A 24,948-nucleotide genomic window follows, 5' to 3' on the forward strand; every position below is an offset into this window, starting at 1 on the left:
CAGCTAATCTAATTCACATTATAAAGAACACTCCTCAGTGATGACACAAGTAGTCCAGCTTATGTCTCTGTCTACTACATTCAGCCTCAATTAATTTCCTGTCTAGCAGAGGAATTCTAATTTCATTTTCAACAAGATTTTTTTTTCTAATGCCAAGAGCCTGCTTTGTAGGTTTGCACTGTCAGCTGGTAGCAGGCAGGAAAGGGTAAGACTTCTTATCTACCAACCCTAACACCCTCCCCCACTTTTAGTAGCATAGCACAGAGGCTATACTGGGCGGGACAAAAAGGCTTCAAAGGTAAGAACAACTGTATGCTAAGCGTAACTCAGTACCGAAAAAGAAGCACTCGGCAAAGAGGTCTGACGATAAAGAGGTCTGACAAATGCTGTCAGCATAAATCATGGCAGGGACCACACCTATGAACATAGCCCTTAATATCAGCTTGACCAGTATTACAGTGGTTACTGCTTGGGGATTGCTCTGAGCTTCAGAAGCAAGACAGGAGGCATGGAGTAGTCACTCTCAGAGAAATGGTGACATGAATTACTGTTCTTTGGGACAAGCTGAAACATCAAATAACCTTCAGTCAAGGTCAAGTGCCTGGCTGCTAACCAAAATGTTAGCTGCACGAACCCACCCAATGGTCCCTTGGGAGAAAGACCTGACGATCTGTTCCTATAAAAGGTCACAGCCTAGGAAATCCTATGGGGCAGTTCTACTCTGTCACATGGGGTTGCTATGAGTCGGAAGTCGACTTGATGGCATCTAACAACAACAACGCTAAACTGAAAGGTTGGTGGTTCAAATCAAACTACTGATGCTGTGAAAGAAAGGCCTGGAGATCTAGTTCCATAAGATCACAGCCACTGCAAATCCTATGGAATGCAGTTCTACTCTGACATACATGGGGTCACTGACTCAATGGCAATGGGTTTTCAAGATGAAGAACACAGGGAATAAATGGAATCAGGAGCAAGGATTAAGGCCAAGTGAAAAACCGCATGTACACGGAGGCTTTTCTAAACAGAACTAGACTGTTGTTGTGATTGCGCCCACAATGGGTCACAATGCTGCCTGATTATGTGCCATCCCCATGATTGGCTGTGGATTGGGCTGTCGTGATCCATAGAGTTTCATGGTTGATTTTCAGAAGTAGATTGCCAGGCCTTTCTCCCTAGTCTCTTACTCTAGAAGTTCCACTGAGACATGTCCAGCATCATGGCAACACAAAGCCCTCCAATGACAGATGTATGGTGGCTAAGCATGAGGTGCATTGGCTAGGAATTGAACCTGAGTCTCCCGACTGTAATAAGCCACAAATACTCTTCTCATGAATTTACCCATCTACAATCCTCTACACTTAAAAAGGAATAAAAGAAGTCCATAAATGATAGCGTTTCCAAGAAAAACATAAAGACTCAGCAAACATAAAGTCGAACTATGAAAATGAGGATCTCACAATTTACAAAGAAAAACGTCTCAGCACAAAAAAGTAAGTGGAAAAATGAAATTGTCAACAACACACACAAAAAGGCATCAAAATGACAACACTAAACACATACTTATCTATAATTACGCTGAATGTAAATGGACTAAATGCACCAATAAAGAGACAGAGAGTCTCAGACTGGATAAAGAAACACGATCCATTTATATGCTGCCTACAAGAGACACACCTTAGGCTTAGAGACACAAACAAACTAAAACTCAAAGGATGGAAAAAAATATATCAAGCAAACAACAAGCAAAAAATAGCAGGAGTAGCAATACTAATTTCTGACAAAATAGACTTTAAAGTTAAATCCACCACAAAGGATAAAGAAGGACACTACATAACGATTAAAGGGACAGTTGACCAGGAAGACAAAACCACGTTAAATATTTATGCACCCAATGACAGGACTGCAAGATACATAAAACAAACTTTAACAGAACTGAAAAGTGAGATAGACACCTCCACAATTACAGTAGGAGACTTCAACACACCACTTTCAGAGAAGGACAGGACTTCCAGTAAGAAGCTCAATAGAGACACAGAAGACCTAATTGCTACAATCAACCAACTTGACCCCATAGATTTATACAGGACACTCCTCCCAACTGCTGCAAAGTATACTTTTTTTTCCAGCGCACATGAACACTCTCTAGAATAGACCATATATTAGGTCATAAAACAAACCTTTGCAGGATCCAAAACATCCAAATATTACAAAGCATCTTCTCAGACCACAAGGCCATAAAAGTGGAAATCAATAACAGAAAAATTAGGGAAAAGAAATCAAATACTTGGAAACTGAACAATACCCTGCTGAAAAAAGACTGGGTTATAGAAGACTTTAAGGAGGGAATAAAGAAATTCATAGAATGCAACGAGAATGAAAACACTTCCTATCAAAACCTCTGGGACACAGCAAAAGCAGTGCTCAGAGGCCAATTTATATAGATAAATGCACACATACGAAAAGAAGAAAGAGCCAAAATCAGAGAACTGTCCCTACAACTTAAACAAATAGAAAGTGAGCAACAAAAGAATCCATCAGGCACCAGAAGAAAACAAATAATATAAATTAGAGCTGAACTAAATGAATTAGAGAACAGAAAAACAATTGAAAGAATTAACAAAGCCTAAAGCTGGTTCTTTGAAAAAAATTAACAAAATTGATAAACCATTGGCCAGACTGACTAAAGAAATACAGGAAAGGAAACAAATAACCTGAATAAGAGACGAGATGGGCCACATCACAACAGACCCAACTGAAATTAAAAGAATCATAACAGATTATTACGAAAAACTGTACTCTAACAAATTTGCAAACCTAGAAGAAATGGATGAATTCCTGGAAAAACATGACCTACCTAAACTAACACAATCAGAAGTAGAACAACTAAATAGACCCATAACAAAAAAAGAGATTGAAACGCTAATCAAAAAACTCCCAACAAAAAAAAGCCCTGGCCCGGACGGCTTTACTGCAGAGTTCTACCAAACTTTCAGAGAAGAGTTAACACCACTACTACTAAAGGTATTTCAAAGAATAGAAAATGACGGAATACTGCCTAACTCATTCTATGAAGCCACCATCTCCCTGATACCAAAACCAGGTAAAGACATCACAAAAAAAGAAAATTACAGACCTATATATCCCTCATGAACATACATGCAAAAATCCTCAACAAAATCCCAGCCAAGAGAATTCAACAACATATCAAAAAAATAATCCACCACGACCAAGTGGGATTTATACCAGTTATGCAAGGCTGGGTTAATATTAGAAAAACCATTAATGTAATCCACCGTATAAATAAAACAAAAGACAAAAACCACATGATCTTATCAATTGATGCAGAAAAGGCATTTGACAAAGTCCAACACCCATTCATGATAAAAACTCTCAGCAAAATAGGAATTGAAGGAAAATTCCTCAACATAATAAAGGGCATCTATACAAAGACAAAGCCAACATCATTCTAAATGGAGAGAGCCTGAAAGCATTTCCCTTGAGAAAACGGGAACCAGACAAGGATGTCCTTTATCACCGCTCTTACTCAACACTGTGCTAGAAGTCCTACCCAGAGCAATTAGGCTAGACAAAGAAATAAAGGGCATCCGGATTGACAAGAAGGAAGTAAAATTATCTCTATTTGCAGGTGACATGATCTTATACACAGAAAACCCTAAGGAATCCTCCAGAAAACTACTGAAACTAATAGAAGAGTTTGGCAGAGTCTCAGGTTATAAGATAAACATGCAAAAATCACTTGGATTCCTCTACATCAACAAAAAGAACATCGAAGAGGAAATCGCCAAATCAATACCATTCACAGTAACCCCCAAGAAGATAAAATATTTAGGAATAAATCTTACCTAAGATGTAAAAGACCTATACAAAGAAAACTACAAAGTACTAGTGCAAGAAACTAAAAAGGACCTACATAAGTGGAAAAACATACCTTGCTCATGGATAGGAAGACTTAACATAGTAAAAATGTCTATTCTACCAAAAGCCATCTATACATACAATGCACTTGCAATCCAAATTCCAATGACATTTTTTAATGTGATGGAGAAACAAATCACCAACTTCATATGGAAGGGAAAGAAGCCCCAGATAAGTAAATCATTACTGAAAAAGAAGAAGAAAGTGGGAGGCCTCACTCTACCTGATTTCAGAACCTATTACACAGCCACAGTAGTCAAAACAGCCTGGTACTGGTACAACAACAGACACATAGACCAATGGAACAGAATTGAGAACCCAGATATAAATCCATCCACGTATGAGCAGCTGATATTTGACAAAGGCCCAGTGTCAGTTAATTGGGGAAAGGATAGTCTTTTTAACAAATGGTGCTGGCATAACTTCATATCTATTTGCAAAAAAATGAAACAGGACCCATACCTCACACCATGCACAAAAACTAACTCCAAGTGGATCAAAGACCTAAACATAAAGACTAAAACGATAAAGATCATGGAAGAAAAAAATAGGGACAACCTTAGGAGCCCTAATTCAAGGCATAAACAGAATACAAAACATTACCAAAAATGATGAAGAGAAACCAGATAACTGGGAGCTCCTAAAAATCAAACACCTATGCTCATCTAAAGACTTCACCAAAAGAGTAAAAAGACCACCTACAGATTGGGAAAGAATTTTTGGCTATGACATCTCCGACCGGCACCTGATCTCTAAAATCTATATGATTCTGTCAAAACTCAACCACAAAAAGACAAACAACCCAATCAAGAAGTGGGCAAAGGATATGAACACACATTTCACTAAAGAAGATATTCAGGCAGCTAACAGATACATGAGAAAATGCTCTCGATCATTAGCCATTAGAGAAATGAAAATTAAAACTATGATGAGATTCCATCTCACTCCAACAAGGCTGGCATTAATCCAAAAAACACAAAAGAATAAATGTTGGAGAGGCTTCGGAGAGATTGGAACTCTTATACACTGCTGGTGGGAATGTCAAATGGTACAACCACTTTGGAAATCTATCTGGCATTTTCTTAAAAAGTTAGAAATAGAACTACCATACAACCCAGAAATCCCACTCTTCGGAATACACCCTAGAGAAATAAGAGCCTTCACACAAACAGATATACCCATGTTTATTGCAGCTCTGTTTACAATAGCAAAAAGCTAGAAGCAACCAAGGTGTCCATCAATGGATGAATGGTTAAATAAATTGTGGTATATTCATACAATGGAATACTACGCATCGATAAAGAACAGTGACGAATCTGTGAAGCATTTCATAACATGGAGGAACCTGGAAGGCATTATGCTGAGTGAAATTAGTCAGAGGCAAAAGGACAAATATTGTATAAGACCACTATTATAGGATCTTGAGAAATAGTATAAAATGAGAAGAACACATACTTTTCTGGTTACGAGGCGGGGAGGGAGGGAGGGTGGGAGAGGGTTTTTTACTGATTAGTTAAGTAGATAAGGTGAGGTGAAGGACAATACTCAATACACGGAAGGTCAGCTCAACTGGACTGGACCAAAAGCAAAGAAGTTTCCAGGATAAACTGAATGCTTCAAAGGTCAGCGGAGCAAGGGCGGGGGTTTGGGGAACATGGTTTAAGGGGACTTCTAAGTCAATTGGTAAAATAATTCTATTATGAAAACATGCTGCATCCCACTTTGAAATGCGGCGTCTGGGGTCTTAAATGCTAACAAGTGGCCATCTAATTGGTCTAACTGGTCTCAATCCACCTGGATCAAAGGAGAATGAAGAACACCAAGGTCACACGATAACTATGAGCCCAAGAGACAGAAAGGGCCACATGAACCAGAGACCTACATCATCCTGAGACCAGAAGAACTAGTTGGTGCCTGGCCACAACCGATGTCTGCCCTGACAGGGAGCACAATGGAGAACCCCTGAGGGAGCAGGAGATCAGTGGGATGCAGACCCCAAATTCTCATAAAAAGACCAGACTTAATGGTCTAACTGAGACTAGAGGAATCCTGGTGGTCATGGTCTCCAAACCTTCTGTTGGCCCAGGACAGGAACCATTCCCGAAGACAACTCATCAGACATGAAAAGGACTGGACAGTGGGTTGGAGAGAGATGCTGATGAAGAGTAAGCTACTTTTATCAAGTGGACACTTGAGACTGTGTTGGCATCTCCTGTCTGGAGGGGAGATAGGAGGGTAGAGAGGGTTAGAAACTGGCAAAATTGTCACGAAAGGAGAGACTGGAAGGAGGGAGCGGGCTGACTGATTAGGGGGAGAGCAATTGGGAGTATGGAGTAAGGTGTATATAAGCTTATACGTGACAGACTGACTTGATTTGTAAACTTTCACTTAAAGCACAACAAATATTTAAAAAAAAAATGATAGTGTTTCAAAGACCATTTCTGTCAATAAATAAAAATGCTTCTTATTTCTTGGGAACATACTAGCAGAAGAATACTGCTCCTTCCAATCCCCACAAAGTATCTATGAGCTTTTATGATTGATCTTTACTTCCACCTTAAATTGTGTGTGTGTATATGTGCGTATACAGACAACAAAAAGGTCACCAATTCCAGGTCTTAAAATAATGACAGAACAATGTCTGGTCCCTGGCCTGGATCTCATCTATGCCACAACTCCTCCACTGCCCTGTTACCGGTTCGTCCTCTCAGATTTTCCATGTTCAGCCCTTTAGCAAACTACTTCCCTTTCCAACCTCAATGAGCTCTCAGCCTCCCTTAATTTTCCACCCACTCTTCTTCCTTTGCAGTCTTTACAGGCCAACAGGCCACCACTGCCACGCCTAGGCTGACAAGGCTCTGCAAAATCTACTTAAGAATAAAAATGTATAAGTGTTTATATGAGAAAAATGGTACACAATCAATTCATAACCACAAAACCAACTCTGGGCATTACTGTTGCCTGTATTCAGCTGCCTAGAAGGTTAGGATCCTGTGGGGCTGCCCAGGTTGTAGATATATTGGATGGTCTTTGCCTAGATCATGACAGCAAGCTATTTGATACTGTACCATCTTTGCCCCTGCCTCTAACTGGAAAGTCTGCCTGGAGGGTGTGTGTGTGAACAAGAGACAACAGGAAGCCTGGTGATTCAGTCAAGTGGAACAGCACTTACAGCTAAAAGGAGAAAAAAGCTTCGTAATGTATATTTGGAACTCAGGTGTTCCCATTTAGGAGTAGCAACAAGAATTTATTGGAGAAAAATTTCTCTTGGCTGAGGACAAAGACATCTGGTTTAAATACCTAAGTTTCTCTACAAGTATCTAGCTATCTATTTTTCACTGAATAGTGTCTATATTTTTTAAATGGTATAAAGTCTCCATAATTTAATACTTTCTTTATAAAAAACCAAACCAAACTCATTGTCATCAAGTTGATTCCAACTCATAGCAACCCTACAGGACAGAGTAGAACTGCCCCATAGGGTTTCCAAGGAGCGGCTGGTGGATTCGTACTGCCAACTTTTTGGTTAGCAGCTGTAGCTCACCATAGCTCTCAACCACTGTGCCACTTTCTCTATAAATATTAGATGTTTGTTGATTTCCTATAACATATAAGGTACTGTGTTAGGTACTGTAGGAGAGGTGACTGTGACATATACTTTGGAGAAAAACGTGGTCACAGTTTCCTGGTGGACCGAAAGAATCCCAGACATTTCTTTTAAGGAGAACAAGAAACATGGACAGCAGTGTGCATGGGGGAACGAGTAAGGAAGGCACTGAAAAGAGAATGTTGTTGCGGGCAGTTGAGTTGATTCCAACTCATGGTAACCCTATATGGCAGAGTAGAACTGCCCCACAGCGTTTCCTAGGCTGTAATCTTTACAGATATTGAGGTCTTTTCTCCCTCGGAGCGGCTGATGGGTTCAAACCACCAATCTTTCGGTTAGCAGTACTGGAAAATTATTATCAAACTCATAGCACTGAGATGCATGACTGGCTAAGAAAACAACACCCATGGTTCATCTGTATCAATCAACATCCCCTTGAGGTATCATATTAAACACACTTCACTCATTCTGTGCATGCTCATTGCACCCAGTCTAAGGGATGTGGCAGCAGTGATCTCAAAGCTTAGTGAAAACCACTCGAGATTTCCCAAGCTGTGCTGCAGGAGAAAACAGCAATTCTCAAGTGGGCAGCCGGTAGGAGGGAACAAGCTGTCACCTGCAGGAGCCAAAGACCCCAACACAACGCCCTTGTTAAGCAGCTCCCATTCCTGCCCAAGAGCGCATCCCAGGGATGTGGTACTTCAGCGCAGGAGAAGTGGAAGATGAGGTGCGTACTCAGGACAGACAAAGCCATTCTGTGCACATGCGCGGCTTTCCGGCCCTGGTGTCCTGCCACACAGGCAGGACTGGCCTTTAAAGTGGGGCCCCAATATTGTTACAGACCTTGTGCCTCTCATCATCCTGTTTCCCACTAGCTGTGAGAGCGTTTTGTAAGCTGAGAGCACGTTTGATTTTGGGTGTTCTGTTTCCCAACATCCTAGGCTGGGCCTAGCTTCATGCCTCACCTTCACGTAAGAGTCACCTGTGGACTATCCCAGTGAAGCCTCATGAAGAAAGATACAGTGACAACAACAAAACAGAAAAAGGGATATTACTTCTATGACAAGGAACCCTGGTGGCACAACCGCTGAGCACTCAACTGCTAACCAGAAGATGGTAGCTTGAACTTACCCAGAGGCTCCATGGGAGATAAGACACACCCATCTGCTCCTGTAAAGATTTCGGCCAGAAAATCCTACTCTGCCATGTAGGGTTCTATGAGTAGGAATCAACTCAACAGCACCTCACAACAACTTCTATGATTACTACTTAATATTTGCATAAGCTTTTCAATTTCTAAGTTACAAATTATAGGCGCTTAAAAAAATGACAAAAGACTCATCCATTTTCTTGTAATCCATTAACACATTCCCTTCTCAAGTGTTTATTCCCCTCCAGTACTTTCTTATACACATCTTGGCTCCACTAGGAGTACCAGGTGGGGCACACATCCTTTGAAGTATCAGTTCCCCATATGGTAGCTAGGAGGGGTGTTCACCACCATGCAAACACATGGTGGGATAATATTTCCATGCTTCCCTTGAGCTAGATATGGCCACTTGACTTGTTTTGGTTAATGAGATAGGTATGAAAGTGAATAGATGCATTTTTGGCTAGAAGCCTTTAAGAGCCCCTGTACAACTTGCCGTACTCTCTTCCCCAGGTCAGGGCTACCGGCAACCTTCTAGATGGTAGAAGGTCATCAGTTTGGGAGCCTGGGGTGAGGACAATGCAGCACAGAGCCCCTGCCAGCCTTAGCGAACTCCTAGCATGAGCAAGAAACAAATTTTTAAGCCATTGAAAATTTGGGGTTATTTGTCATCACTGCATATCCTGACTGATACAACTATTTTATACATGAGAAAACAGGCAAAAAAAAAAAAAAAAAAAAAAAGCGAAGTGATGGATATATTGGCACCCAGGTAACAAGCAGAAGGAAGCATACTCTGATTCCTGTTTATGCCGTCAAGGACCGCAACTGTTGTAGCCACAGTCTTCACCCTTCTACTTCTTCCCCTCCAGCTCTTTGACCTGTGGGCTTATTCCTCCTTGCCATTTACCTAAGGATCTCAAGTGGTGCAGAGTGGTCCCACCTTATTCTTGGGCCTTGAAACACTTCTTGTGAAACTCCAGAAAACACAAATACTATAACTTATACCAAAGCAGAGATAGAAACACCCAGACAGCTCTCTCCTCAGCCCCACAGGGGCCCTGAAGCAGAAAAAGGTGATGCAAGGGGGTGTAAAAAAGGGGAATTCAAATCCCCTATAGCTTCCACCAAGTCAGGTATTCAGCAACAACTTACTTAGCAGCCTGAGGTACAACTTATTCTAACAAAACTTGCTCATTAGAGATTATTATTATTTTCTTCCTACTGTACAGGAACACCCCACACAGTTTCAGCTGAACAAAATAAGAAATGGTCTCCAGCAACATGCTACTAATTTTCTATTGTTGGAGGAAATTGCATCCAGTGTCCTCCTTCCTCCCAGCCTAAATTCAGTTTTATCATAGCCAGATAACCTGTGGTTGCTGCATCTTTCTTGCTATGAATTTCTGGAGGTTAGTATCATTAGGAGTTTGGACTTCAAGCTACAACAGATTTTCAATTTAAAAGGAAAAAAAAAAAAAAAGAGATTGGATATGATGAAATTCTATTTTTCCTGAATTTCTTCTGACACTTAATACACACATCAAGTTTCCTTTCAAGATCTCAGCTCTCCGATCCTGATGATGAAACAAATTAAAACTCTACAGAAATCCTGTGTCTAGTCACATAAGTTAGTGAAATTGCCTATGTGGAAAAATGCTTACTAAAGGCAAGCAACATTGTCATTACAACCACCAGAAACACAGCCCTTTAGGCTCCTCTTTGCTAATGGTGCAATCCAGGGATGAAGCCATGATCCAGCCTGAGACAGGCTGGCCTGAAAACTTGAGCCTCTGTTGGAAAAACTCTGTGCAATGTGGTGATGCTAAGTAGCTTTACGGTTTTGTTAATGTTCTTCACTGGGTTTTATCTTACTCCACAGAGACCACTGAACTTTAATCATCACTTTAGTCTCAGACTTCAAACCTAAGAACATCATGAATGAGATTTTTGAAAAATGCAGTGCCATCATTAATTTGTTAACCCTTCTCAACCATCCTGTGAAGGGGTCAAGATCACTCTCTTTTTAAGTATGCTAAAAAGTGATGTTACTTTCTCAAGGTCTCATTGAATTGGTTGCTAGTAATACCTCTCAGGGTGTTTTCATCCTCATTCTAAGTCCTTGCCCAGCTTCTCCTGAAGGGAAGGTGGGGGAAATCAAGCCAGTTAAACAAAGAGGCACTAGCACAAATGGAAATGCCATTGAAGAGTGAAGCAGCCATAGCAGTTCACCAAAGAAGAATATAAACAAATTGGGAGGAGGAAGGAGGTGAGCACTAACAAAGCAAATGAGATGCAAATTACATCTTTAAACATCCCAGAAAGAAAAAAAAAAGGATAAAAGAAAATACGTTCTGCGTTACATTTAACGAAAACTGTGTTTTCTCCCTGAAAGCCAAGAGACAGAAAATTCAGGAGGCTTTTTTTTATACGGAGCACTGGTGACTCAGTGGTTAAGAGCTTGGCTGCTAACCAAAAGGTCAGCAGTTCAAATCCACCAGCTGCTCCTTAGAAACCCTATGGGGCAGTTCTACCCTGTCCTATAGGGTCGCTGTGGTTGGAATCAACTCGATGGCAATGGGTGTTAAATTTCAAAGGCACAGAGCTTAGAAATAGAAAGCATTCCATATTACAGCTACCTGGTTATAAAGGGGGTCATGAGTTTGTTTGATATATTTCCTTCTGTAGTATTTAAAAAATACGGTAAGATAATTTTAAATAATTGTTGGTACTAAATAAATAGCAGTTACGCTGGAAGCATAAAATTGGTACTATACAGTCATCCCTTGATAACCATGGGGGATTGGTTCCAGAACCCCCACAGATGCCAAAATTTGAAGATGTTCAAGTCTCTTAAATAAAATAGCACAGTATTTGCATATAACCTATGCGCATCCTCCCACATGCTTGAAATCATCTCTAGATTACTTATAATACCTAATACAAATGTAAATGTTATGTAAACCGTTGTTTCATTACAATTAAAGACTTGCTCTGGTAGGTAGCCTTTCTCATCTATGAGTTTCTTGAGCTCTTCTGGGAATGCTGATTCTGCCTTGACATTAGTGCAGTGTGGTTCTCCTGTGATCTTTCAGTTCCTGAAGCAGTAGTGCTATACACAGCTAGCCAGCAATCCCTTACTAGCCTTGCACTCTTCCTTCTCACTTTCCTCAGCTTCCTCACGCTTAGCCTTTAAGTGGTTGCTTTGACCACTCCATTGCTTTTTAGGAGCCATTTTTTCACAGAAACAAAGGGTTTACACAAGTTGTGAACAAACAAGACGCAATGTGATCAATACTCAAACAACTAAGGATCTGTGAAACAGCTACAGCACAGCGTGCCTACACATCACTTCATTTAAGTGGATTCAGCATAGTGATTTCGTGTGGCAAACTCACGTTTTGATTTTCGGTCCGCAGTTGGATGAATCTGTGGATGCAGGACCTGCAGATATGGAGGGCTGACTATATATGATCTTAGCCTGTTTGCCACAAGCCTGTTTTCCACAGGTCCTTAGAATGTTGGCACAAATGCATGCATGCATCTATGCACCTGTTTGACTTGGAACGGTAGGGATATCTAAACCCAATTAAACTGTGCCCCATGCCCCACCCCTATCTAGGTCCCCTTTGGATGCTAAGGGCAGCCTGGGCAGCATAAGGGGCAGTACAGGATGTAGTACAGCTATGAATTCCCACTGTCTCAGTTATCTAGTGCTGCTATAACAGAAATACCATAAGTGGGTGGCTTTAACAAACAAGAATTGTTTTTTTCTCACATTTTAGGAGGCCAGGAATCTGAATTCTGGGTGTTGGCTCTAGAGGAAGGCTTTCTATCTCTGTTGGCTCTGGGGGAAGGACCTTGTTTCTTTCCAGCTATGTTTCCTGGTTCCTTGGAGACCTCATGTGGCCTGGCATCTATCTTCCCGCATCTCTTCTTACTTGCTTCTTTGCTTGCTCAATCTGTTTCTTTTATGTCTCAAACAAGATTGACTTAAGAAACATCCTGCGCTAATACTGCCTCATTAACAAAGAAAACCCCATTCCCAATTGGGACTATAACCACAGGTATAGGGTTAGGCTTTGCAACACATGTTTTTGGGGGACACAATTCAACCCATAGCACTCACCAAACTGGATTCAAATCCTGACTCTTGGTACTTTCTAGCTGTGTAATCTTGAGCAAGACATTCAAGTTCCCTAAGCCTCAGTTTCCTCATTGATAAAATGGAGATATTAATAGCATCTGTGCCAGAGACAATTATGAGAAATGAGTGAAATAAAGTACCTGGAATACTTGGCATACTGTCTGGCACAACATAGAGCTAAAGAAATGTTATTATTATCACTACTGACATAAGCTAATAGTGGTGCTATATAATAATAAGCTGTAGGGGGCAGATGTTAAGATGGTCCCTCTGATAACTGTGCCTCCTTATAATCATGTCTTTGTGTAAGCCCCTCCCCTGAGTGCAGGCAGACTTGTGACTTGCTTCTAACTAATAGAACATGACAAAGTTGATGAGATGTCACACCCATGATTACATTATATTATTTAAGACTCCGTCTTGCTAGTAGACTTATTCTAGAATCTTCCTATCCACTGGTGGCTTTGAAGAAGCAAACTGCCCTGGGTCCTCTAACCACAAGGAAATAAATTCTGCCAAAGACCTCAACGAGCCTGGAGGGGGACCCTCCCCCAGCTGAGCCTCCAGTCCTGGCCAACCTCTTGAATGTCACCTTGCAGAGACCCTAGCTAAGCCATGTCTGGACTCCTGATCCACAGAAATGAAACGGGTGTTGTTTTAAGTCAGTAAATTTGTGGGTGGTTTGTTATGCAGCAATAGAAAACTCATACAAGAGTATGTTGTTATCCCCATCATATAGACATTGGGCTCCTTTACCCAGCTATTCCCTTCCCATCACTGCTCTCAAAACTCTGCCTACAGGTTGATTTTATGACCCTGTATAACGAATGAATCTTCTAACAATTGCCCTACAGATGTTAAAATTTTTTTTTTTTTAATGATTTCTGATGAACACAATCACCATTTACATTTTAGTTTAATCATAGCACTGAGTAATACTTAGAGAGCTGGTAAAACTTACTAAAGCCACAGAACATACATTTACACATGAATTTGTTCTTTCAGAAAGTAGAAAAGCCTCAACCATGAACAACCCACCAAGGTACATAACACAGAAACCATGGCACTATTGTTTTTATTTTATTTTTTTGCTTCACTCTCATCTTTATAAAAGATATAAGATTGACAAATAAGACATTTATTCATATTCTCTCTCCTGGGCCCCAGTGTCTGAACCGGGAAGACATCTCCAATGAAAGGACAGAGTAATTTTTAAGCCTATTTACTGTCAGAAAGTAAACAAGAGAGTTAACTAATGGGGCTATGAAGTGACCATTGTCATCAGGGGTAAAATCAGCTATCAAAAGCTATTGCATGGAATGACTTGATTTTAAATAAAGTCAAAAGGGAGCTGAATCAATTCTTGACATAGCAGAGAAATGGTCTTCCACTATCCGTTTACCATCCATTGCACAAGCTGCTCTGTCTTTGTTTCCTTAAATTTTAATAAGTACCTCCCAGGTCACCTTTTAAAATCCAAGATTGTGATATTTGCCAGCTTCCAGTTAAAAGCACTCAGTTTTTTCTTTTTAAAGAAATTCTCACTGATAATAACTATTAACAATGGCTAGCTTTGGGTGTTTGTAAATTAGAAAGCTCAGTCACTTATCACCACTTCTTTGTTTCTTTAATATAAAAATAACTACTTTCTCTTTAAAAAACGTATGTAACAAAACATGTTTTAAACCACCAGAGCCTACCACTGAAACATTATAATGCTTCTTTCCAGTTTTTTTTTTTAACTACCACAAAGAGAGAAGGAAAATACTTTAAAATTTTCATCTAGGTAAAACAAAAACCTGAAGAGGATTGTCATATATAACATATGGGTTGTAGAAAGAGGAACAAAGAAAAATGGAGAAAATTGTCAAAGAATGAGTACAAAAACATTTATAAAATAAGACATGAGTTTTCAAAATGAAAGTATTTACTAAATGTCAATCGTGATGAATGAAATAAGATTCATAACTATAATGTGAGGTTTAATTTACAACAACCAAGCCTAGAAAACAAATAACCAATGCCTCCAAAAAGCTTTAAAAAAAAAAAATTAACCTAGAGCTCTATGTACTACCAAAATATTAGTAAACTGTGGGTGCAGAGAACAACACTGGTGGCCTAGTCTTGGCCCTGGTACTGAACTATTCGTGTGACCCTGGATAAGCGAGTTAATCTCTCTGGGCTTCAGATCCTTGCCAGTAAAATGTAGAAGTAGCTGAACTTTACAAAGGGCTTTTCCCCCATTCAAACAGTCTATGATTATAAGACTTTTTTTTTCCCCCCAAAAAAACTTCCCATAGATGATTTTGGAGAGACTGTAGGGGCAGCCTAGTTTTTGGATCTCTCTGAACTCCTACACAGAAATATACAGGACAACTACATAAAACCCCAAACCAAACCTGTTGCCGCTGAGTCGATTTCGATGCATAGAGACCCTATAGGACAGAGTAGAACTGCCCCACAGGGTTTCCAAGGAGCAGCTGGTGGATTCTAACTGCTCTTAACCACTGTGCCAACAGGGCTCCATACAACTACATAGCAACATCAAAATCTCAGAGACAAGTTAATCCCCTGAACAACAAAATGCAAGCAGTTAAGGGCAAACCAATACCAGACACAAGCCCTGAGTGGCATCTGTGTGGGTAGGAACTGAGGAAGCAAAAAGGTTGATAGATTAGAGAACTGGAAAGCCCCAAAATAACCAAAAGGTGTTCCTAGAAAAGTGAGGAGGGCCAATTTAGGAACAGCAGCTAAAGCCAAAGAAGTTTTGAATGATCCAAGTGTCAGTGAGTGCAAGGGACCCACAGTAAGATTTGATGAGGCTAAAACAGTTCCTATGAGCTTTCAAGACTGGTCCCAGGGCTCCTTTCCAGGAGGAGAAACTCCTGGCAGTAGGGTAAAAATTGAACAGAATAGGGATAACAGAGATAAAGGAATGAAGAGAATGGAGTAGGTGAGGGAAACACAGTGAGAAGTCTCAGAAAGTAGGCTGCCATATTTTTTAACACTTCATGAAAACAACAGAAGACTAAGCTCTATGAACTTAGAAAAGCTATCTTGAACCCTGCCACTTAAACATTCAAGGAAACTATTTTTCACATAAAAATGAAAAACAGGAAAGAACCAAGGTCAAATACCACATAAAGTTATAAGAAACAGAATAAACAGCAGAATAATATCCCTATAAGCAACAAAAGCATGCCACAAAATAAACCCTCCCCCTAGAAGGATCAAAATAGACCAAAACTGTAGCCTGCCATTTTAAAATAAGCTAAAAGACATTAAGGAAATGATATAAGACATGAAAGAACATAATTCGGAATTAGAAAAAACTCGGATATGAGGTGATAGAACACAGAAAAGAATTAGAAGTAAAACAAAAATGCATCTCAGAAATGAAGACTAAACTAGAAAGCACACAAAAAGGAATAAACACAACCTATAAAGACCCAAGGGAAACAAAATATGGAGAACAGAAAGATAAATAGAAGAAAGGGAGAGATACATAGAATTTAAGGTAAAGTGACAGAAGTTGAAGACAGGAAAGGCTACCATAAAAATAACAGGAGTATTTGAAAATCAAGGGAACAAATTCAATATTAAAAATCAAGGGAACAAATTCAATATTAGACACTATAATTTAAAAAAACTATCCCGAAATTGAAAGGAAACAAGATTTTAAGCTATGATCAAAAGAATATACAGGAAAAAAAAGAAAAATACACGGAAAACCTGAATATATCAAACCAGAACGACTAAGACCGAGACTTAAAGACTTACTCTAGTAAAATTATTGGATGTAAAAAAAGGTGAGAGAGAATCCTTCGGGCATCTAGAATAACCAAGTGTCTTGTAAGAGAAAGAAAGATTATTATCAGACTGATTGTAATACCCTATGCCAGAAAAAAATAAAGCAATGTATTCAAGGAAAGTAAAAATGAACCAAAGTTTTTAAATCCAGCAAAAAAGCCTTTTAAGTATATAGGACACAGACGCACTGCTATTAGCATGCAAAGACTTGGGGAAGATAATTCCCATGAGTCCTCCTGTAGGAATCTACTAGAAAACGAGCTTCAGACCAAAAAGTAAAAAAAGAAGGAACACTGATGTAAGGGCCAGTGGAGAGCATTAAACAGTTATACCTACTCCTACTTACCGACTATGTCATTGTTCAACATTTTGCATTTAGGACAACAGTAAAAAATCTACTACCTGACTATTTTGCGCACTAAGGAGGAAGCAAGGCAGGGGGAAGGGGGTGGGAAGAAGAATAAGATGGTGAGGTTCGTAAGAGCAAGCGAGGCCCCTGTCGATTCATATTACCCATATTACCCAGGTTGGGCAAAGGAGCCCAGCTGGCTGGCCTGCTGGCTGTGAGCTGAGCTGAACGCAGGGGAGGCTGGCAGTGCGTAGGAGGCAGGGATGGCTGGGCCAAGAGGACGCAGTGGGAGCCAGGCTGTAGGAGTTGGGCTGGGGGGCTCAGAAGTTTCTTCTTCCAAAGAAGGCTCTCTGCCGCCTCCACAGCTTTCACCAGGCCCAGGTGACCAGGCCTCACCTGCCTGCAGGCCCAGGAGCCACCCGCCACTGAGGCCGCATCTCCCAGGCCAGCAGAGCAGGAAGGTGGAGAGGTGAGGCTTGGGGGTCCGCAGTGAGGCCTGGAGTGCAGCCAGGTGATGGTGGGCCCCTGCTGCTCAAGAGGTGGCAGGCAACCCCTGACCACTACCACCACTTCCAACCCTCCACGGATTCCACAGCGGTGGGGAAGGTGATCCCAGAATGGGCCAGGAGTGCCCAATGAGTGGTGAGTGATGGGAGGGGAGACACTGGCACTGGAATTCTCACTCTCGCATGATGCCAGTTCTCGCGTAACAACCCGATCTTTGGAACCTAACCAAGTTAGGAGTGGGTATACTTGTAAAAGGCAAAATGAAGACTAAAGAGGAGAGAGTATAAGATGTAATGGCTGTATGGTCTGCTGATGTGGGTATCGTGCAACCCCAAAAACCTGAGAAAATGAGAAGAGCGTGACGCAAAAAAAAATTTTTTTTAACTCTTTTCAGTAACTATTGGTTGTGTTAATATTAACATTGTGATTCCAAGACTGTACATAACGTGGGATAAAGTAGTTGAATAATTATGGGATATTCTATCAACCTCTTTGAAGTTGTCAAGGATTTCATTTTACATGGATTCACAATCAATCCCCATGGAAGCAGCAGACGAGAAATCAAATGATGCATTGTATTGGGTAAATCTGGTGCAAAAGACCTCTCTAAAGTGTTTAAAAAGCAAAGATGTCACTTTGAGGACTAAGGTGCGCCTGACCCAAGCCATGGTGTTTTCAGTCGCTTCATATGCATCTGAAAGCTGGACATTGAATAAGGAAGACCAAGGAAGAATTGATGGCTTTGAGTTACAGCGTTGGCAAAGAATACCGAATATACCATGGACTGCCAAAAGAAGGAACAAATCTGTCTTGGAGGAAGTACAGTATGGCGAGACTACGCCTCACATACTTTTGACATGTTATTAGGAGGGACCAGACCCTGAAGAAGGACATCATGCTTGGTAAAGTAGAGGGTCAGAGAAAAAGAGGAAGCCCCTCAATGAGGTGGATTGACACAGTGGCTGCAACAATGGGATCAAACATAGCAAAGATTGTGAGGATGGAGCAGCAGCAGGCAGTGTTTCGTTCTGTTGTACATAGCGTCATTATAAGTCAGAAATGACTCGATGGCATCTAACAACAACAACTATAACTTTAAGAACCAGGATTCTCAGTGGAAAGAAAGGAGATACAGACGTAATAGAAAAGTAGTTAAGTAAAATATCCTGTAGTCCTGCATTTGAATTGGAAGCATTAGTATGAACTTCTAAGGTATTTTATCCTAAATTTTCTGAATGGATAGACAGATAGATATAGCCAGGTAATGTCCTGGCTCTGTCTACCAAAGAGTCCTAAAAACAATGACCAACTTACTAGCAACAAGCATCATTAGCACCCAGATTGTAGTCTTGAAATACCATTTCTTGCTGAAAGAAACCAGGGCTTGCTGGATAATGGGCAATTCCAGGTCTGAGGCAGATGAACCTAGAATAACTGCTAGGTTCATGTCAAAAGACCCAGGAGCCAACTTGAAGAGTCTCTGACTGCCTAAAGATATGATACTTTAGGCTGCTAAAAAGAAAATAATTGCAATGAATTAAAACCATAATGATTAAATCCATAATTACATTAAAAAAAAAAAGCAAGCACTCAGCAAACATAAAGTCAAATACTATGAAAATGAGGATCTCACAATTTACAAAGAAAAACATCTCAGCACAAAAAAGTGGAAAAATGAAATCGTCAACAACACACATAAAAAGGCATCAAAATGACAACACTATAAACACTTATCTATAATTATGCTGAATGTAAATGGACTAAATGCACCAATAAAGAGACAGAGAGTCTCAGACTGGATAAAGAAACACGATCCGTCTATATGCTGCCTACAACAGACACACCTTAGGCTTAGAGACACAAACAAACTAAAACTCAAAGGATGGAAAAAAATATATCAAGCAAACAATAAGGAAAAAAGGAGTAGCAATATTAATTTCTGACAAAATAGACTTTAAACTTAAATCCACCACAAAGGATAAAGAAGGACACTACATAATGATTAAAGGGACCACTGACCAGGAAGATATAACCATATTAAATATTTATGCACCCAATGACAGGGCTGCAAGAAACATAAATCAAATTTTAACAGAACTGAAAAGTGAGATAGACACCTCCACAATTATAGTAGGAGACTTCAACATACCACTTTCGGAGAAGGACAGGACTTCCAGTAAGAAGCTCAATAGAGACACGGAAGACCTAATTACAACAATCAACCAACTTGACCTCATTGACTTATACAGAACTCTCCACCCAACTGCTGCAAAGCATACTTTTTTTTCTAGCGCACATGGAACATTCTCTAGAATAGACCACATATTAGGTCATAAAACAAACCTTTGCAAAATCCAAAACACTGAAATATTACAAAGCATCTTCTCAGACCACAAGGCCATAAAAGTGGAAATCAATAACAGAAAAATTAGGGAAAAGAAATCAAATACTTGGAAACTGAACAATACCCTGCTGAAAAAAGACTGGGTTATAGAAGACATTTAGGAGGGAATAAGGAAATTCATAGAATGCAACGAGAATGAAAATACTTCCTATCAAAACCTCTGGGACACAGCAAAAGCAGTGCTCAGAGTCCAATTTATATTGATAAATGCACACATACAAAAAGAAGAAAGAGCCAAAATCAGAGAACTGTCCCTACAACTTGAACAAATAGAAAGTGAGCAACAAAAGAATCCATCAGGCACCAGAAGAAAACAAATAATAAAAATTAGAGCTGAACTAAATGAATTAGAGAACAGAAAAACAATTGAAAGAATTAACAAAGGCAAAAGCTGGTTCTTTGAAAAAATTAACAAAATTGATAAACCATTGGCTAGACTGACTAAAGAAATACAGGAAAGGAAACAAATAACCCAAATAAGAAACGAGAAAGGCCACATCACAACAGACCCAACTAAAAGATTATTAAAAGAATCATAACAGATTATTACGAAAAATTGTATTCTAACAAATTTGCAAACCTAGAAGAAATGGATGAATTCCTGGAAGAATACTACCTACCTAAACTAACACAACCAGAAGTAGAACAACTAAATAGACCCATAACAAAAAAAGAGATTGAAACGCTAATCAAAAAACTCCCAACAAAAAAAAGCCCTGGCCCGGACGGCTTTACTGCAGAGTTCTACCAAACTTTCAGAGAAGAGTTAACACCTCTACTACTAAAGGTATTTCAAAGCATAAAAAATGACGGAATACTACCTAACTCATTCTATGAAGCCACCATCTCCCTGATACCAAAACCAGGTAAAGACATCACATAAAAAGAAAATTACGGACCTATATATCCCTCGTGAACATACACGCAAAAATCCTCAACAAAATTCTAGCCAGTAGAATTCAACAACATATCAAAAAAATAACTCACCACGACCAAGTGGGATTTATACCAGGTATGCAAGGCTGGTTTAATATTAGAAAAACCATTAATGTAATCCACCATATAAATAAAACAAAAGACAAAAACCACATGATCTTATCGATTGATGCAGAAAAGGCATTTGACAAAGTCCAACACCCATTTATGATAAAAACTCTCACCAAAATAGGAATTGAAGGAAAATTCCTCAACATAATTAACGGCATCTACACAAAGCCAGCAGCCAACATCACTCTAAATGGAGAGAGCCTGAAAGCATTTGCCTTGAGAACAGGAACAAGACAAGGATGCCCTTTATCACCGCTCTTATTCAACATTGTGCTAGAAGTCCTACCCAGAGCAATTAGGCTAGACAAAGAAATAAAGGGCATCCGGATTGGCAAGGAGGAAGTAAAATTATCTCTCTTTGCAGATGACATGATCTTATACACAGAAAACCCTAAGGAATCCTCCAGAAAACTACTGAAACTAATAGAAGAGTTTGGCAGAGTCTCAGGTTATAAGATAAACATACAAAAATCACTTGGATTCCTCTACATCAACAAAAAGAACATCGAAGAGGAAATCACCAAATCAATACCATTCACAGTAGCCCCCAAGAAGATAAAATACTTAGGAATAAATCTTACCAAGGATGTAAAAGACCTATACAAAGAAAACTACAAAGCACTACTACAAGAAATTAAAAAGGACATACTTAAGCGGAAAAACATACCTTGCTCATAGATAGGAAGACTTAACATAGTAAAAATGTCTATTCTACCAAAAGCCATCTACACCTACAATGCACTTGCAATCCAAATTCCAATGTCATTTTTTAATGTGATAGAGAAACAAATCACCAACTTCATATGGAAGGGAAAGAAGCCCCGGATAAGCAAAGCATTATTGAAAAAGAAGAAGAAAGTGGGAGGCCTCATTCTACCTGATTTCAGAACCTCTTATACAGCCACAGTAGTCAAAACAGCCTGGTACTGGTACAACAACAGACACATAGACCAGTGGAACAGAACTGAGGACCCAGATATAAATCCATCCACATATGAGCAGCTGATATTTGACAAAGGCCCAGTGTCAGTTAATTGGGGAAAAGATAGTTTTTTTAACAAATGGTGCTGGCATAACTGGATATCCATTTGCAAAAAATTGAAACAGGACCCATACCTCACACCACGCACAAAAACTAACTCCAAGTACATCAAAGACCTAAACATAAAGACTAAAACAATAAAGATCATGGAAGAAAAAATAGGGACAACCTTAGGAGCCCTAATTCAAGGCATAAACAGAATACAAAACATTACCAAAAATGACGAAGAGAAACCAGATAACTGGGAGCTCCTAAAAATCAAACACCTATGCTCACCTGAAGACTTCACCAAAAGAGTAAAAAGACCACCTACAGACTGGGAAAGAATTTTCAGCTATGACATCTCCGACCAGTGCCTGATCTCTAAAATCTACATGATTCTGTCAAAACTCAACCACAAAAAGACAAACAACCCAATCAAGAAGTGGGCAAAGGATATGAACACACACTTCACTAAAGAAGATATTCAGGCAGCTAACAGATACATGAGAAAATGCTCTCGATCATTAGCCATTAGAGAAATGAAAATTAAAACTATGATGAGGTTCCATCTCACTCCAACAAGGCTGACATTAATCCAAAAAACACAAAATAATAAATGTTGGAGAGGCTTCGGAGAGATTGGAACTCTTATACACTGCTGGTGGGAATGTCAAATGGTACAACCACTTTGGAATCTGTCTGGCGTTGTCTTAAACAGTTAGAAATAGAACTACCATACAACCTAGAAATCCCACTCCTTGGAATATACCCTAGAGAAATAAGAGCCTTCACACAAACAGATATATGCACATCCACGTTTATTGCAGCTCTGTTTACAATAGCAAAAAGCTGGAAGCAACCAAGGTGTCCATCAACGGATGAATGGTTAAATAAATTGTGGTGTATTCACACAATGGAATACTACTCATCGATAAAGAATAGTGACGAATCTGTGAAACATTTCATAACATGGAGGAACCTGGAAGGCATTATGCTGAGTGAAATTAGTCAGAGGCAAAAGGACAAATATTGTATAAGACCACTATTATAGGATCTTGAGAAATAGTATAAACTGAGAAGAACACATACTTTTGTGGTTATGAGGCGGGGAGGGAGGGAGGGTGGGAGAGGGTTTTTTACTGATTAGTTAGTAGATAAGAACTGCTTTAGGTGAAGGGAAAGACAATACTCAATACATGGAAGGTCAGCTCAACTGGACTGGACCAAAAGCAAAGAAGTTTCCAGGATAAACTGAATGCTTCAAAGGTCAGCGGAGCAAGGGCGGGGGTTTGGAGAACATGGTTTAAGGGGACTTTTAAGTCAATTGGCAAAATAATTCTATTATGAAAACATTCTGCATCTCACTTTGAAATGTGGCGTCTGGGGTCTTAAATGCTAACAAGCAGCCATCTAAGATGCATCAATTGGTCTCAACCCACATGGATCAAAGGAGAATGAAGAACACCAAGGTCACATGATAACTATGAGCCCAAGAGACAGAAAGGGCCACATGAACCAGAGACTTACATCATCCTGAGACCAGAAGAACTACATGGTGCCCGGCCACAACTGATGTCTGCCCTGACAGGGAGCACAACAGAGAACCCCTGAGGGAACAGGAGATCAGTGGGATGCAGACCCCAAATTCTCATAAAAAGACCAGACTTAATGGTCTGACTGAGACTAGAGGAATCCTGGCGGTCATGGTCCCCAAACCTTCTGTTGGCTCAGGACAGGAACCATTCCCGAAGACAACTCATCAGACATGGAAGGGACTGGACAGTGGGTTGGAGAGAGATGCTAATGAAGAGTGAGCTACTTATATCAGGTGGACACTTGAGACTGTGTTGGCAACTCTTGTCTGGAGGGGGAATGGGAGGATAGAGAGAGAGGGAAGCTGGCAAAATTGTCACAAAAGGAGAGATTGGAAGGGCTGATTCATTAGGGGGAGAGCAAGTGGGAGTACGGAGTAAGGTGTATATAAACTTACATGTGACAGTCTGACTTGATTTGTAAACGTTCACTTGAAGCTCAATAAAAGTTAATAAAAAAAAATAAGCAAGCACATTCAGAGGATAATGGACAATCAATTCACTATTTTGAAAATTGTTAAATAAAAGAGAAAGAATCAAGCATTTAGCCTGCTTTTCTTCTGTGAGTAAACCCGGGTGGCATAATGGTTAAGAGCTACGGCTGCTAACCCAAAGGCTGGCAGTTCAAAAATCCACCAGATGCTCCTTGGAAACTCTACAGGGCAGTTCTACTTTGTCCTAGAGGGTAGCTATGAGTTGGAATCGACTCAACAACAATGGGTTTTTTTTTTCTTTTTTCTCTTCTATGAACTGTACCATTGTTTAAACAAATAGTAGATGATAGGAAAAGTCTCCATAAAAGCATTCCAACTAATAACTGAAAAAGTTACAACAGAATTAAAGTATTGTGATTTTGCAACATCTAAAGAATGTAAGCATTGAGTATCAACAGCTGCTAACATCACAAAGAGAGAGACAACTAGATGCTATATGCCTCTAGAGAAAAAACAAATGCTGTCTACAGTCTTGCCAAAGGGATGGGATATGAATCTGATTGAGCCTCTGGATAAAGTTGCCAATTTGCAGGAAATACAGGAGACAGAGGAACATGTTGAAATGTGCCATAAGTGTGCAAATCAGCAACATCCAGACTGTGGGAAACCCTGTATGTCAAATGGCCAGGTTTTAACAGGTAAATTATAAAGAAAATAAAGGAATGGACAGAAAACCTGTAGATTAAGAAATATAAAGGAAATACACATTTTTATAATAGGCAAGACTAAACTAAACTATACTGTCTAAAGGTATGCATATATGAGTGGTAAGGAAACACAAGGAAGCGATTACTATAAAAGTCAGGGTAGTGGTTCCTTTTTGGGGAAGTAAAATACAGAGTTTGGGCTGGGGCACATAGGGAAGCTTCTGGGGTGGT

At 39.9% G+C, this 24,948-nt stretch overlaps 1 protein-coding gene across 3 annotated transcripts in view; it reads right to left on the bottom strand.

The window, feature by feature from the left end:
- The window catches only part of MCC (MCC regulator of WNT signaling pathway), a 542,131-nt gene that overhangs the window by 127,810 nt on the left and 389,373 nt on the right, over positions 1–24,948 (bottom strand). The gene's annotated exons all lie outside the window — the stretch shown is intronic.

Source organism: Loxodonta africana, chromosome 2, assembly GCF_030014295.1.
Source record: "Loxodonta africana isolate mLoxAfr1 chromosome 2, mLoxAfr1.hap2, whole genome shotgun sequence".
NCBI classification, from domain to species: domain Eukaryota; kingdom Metazoa; phylum Chordata; class Mammalia; order Proboscidea; family Elephantidae; genus Loxodonta; species Loxodonta africana.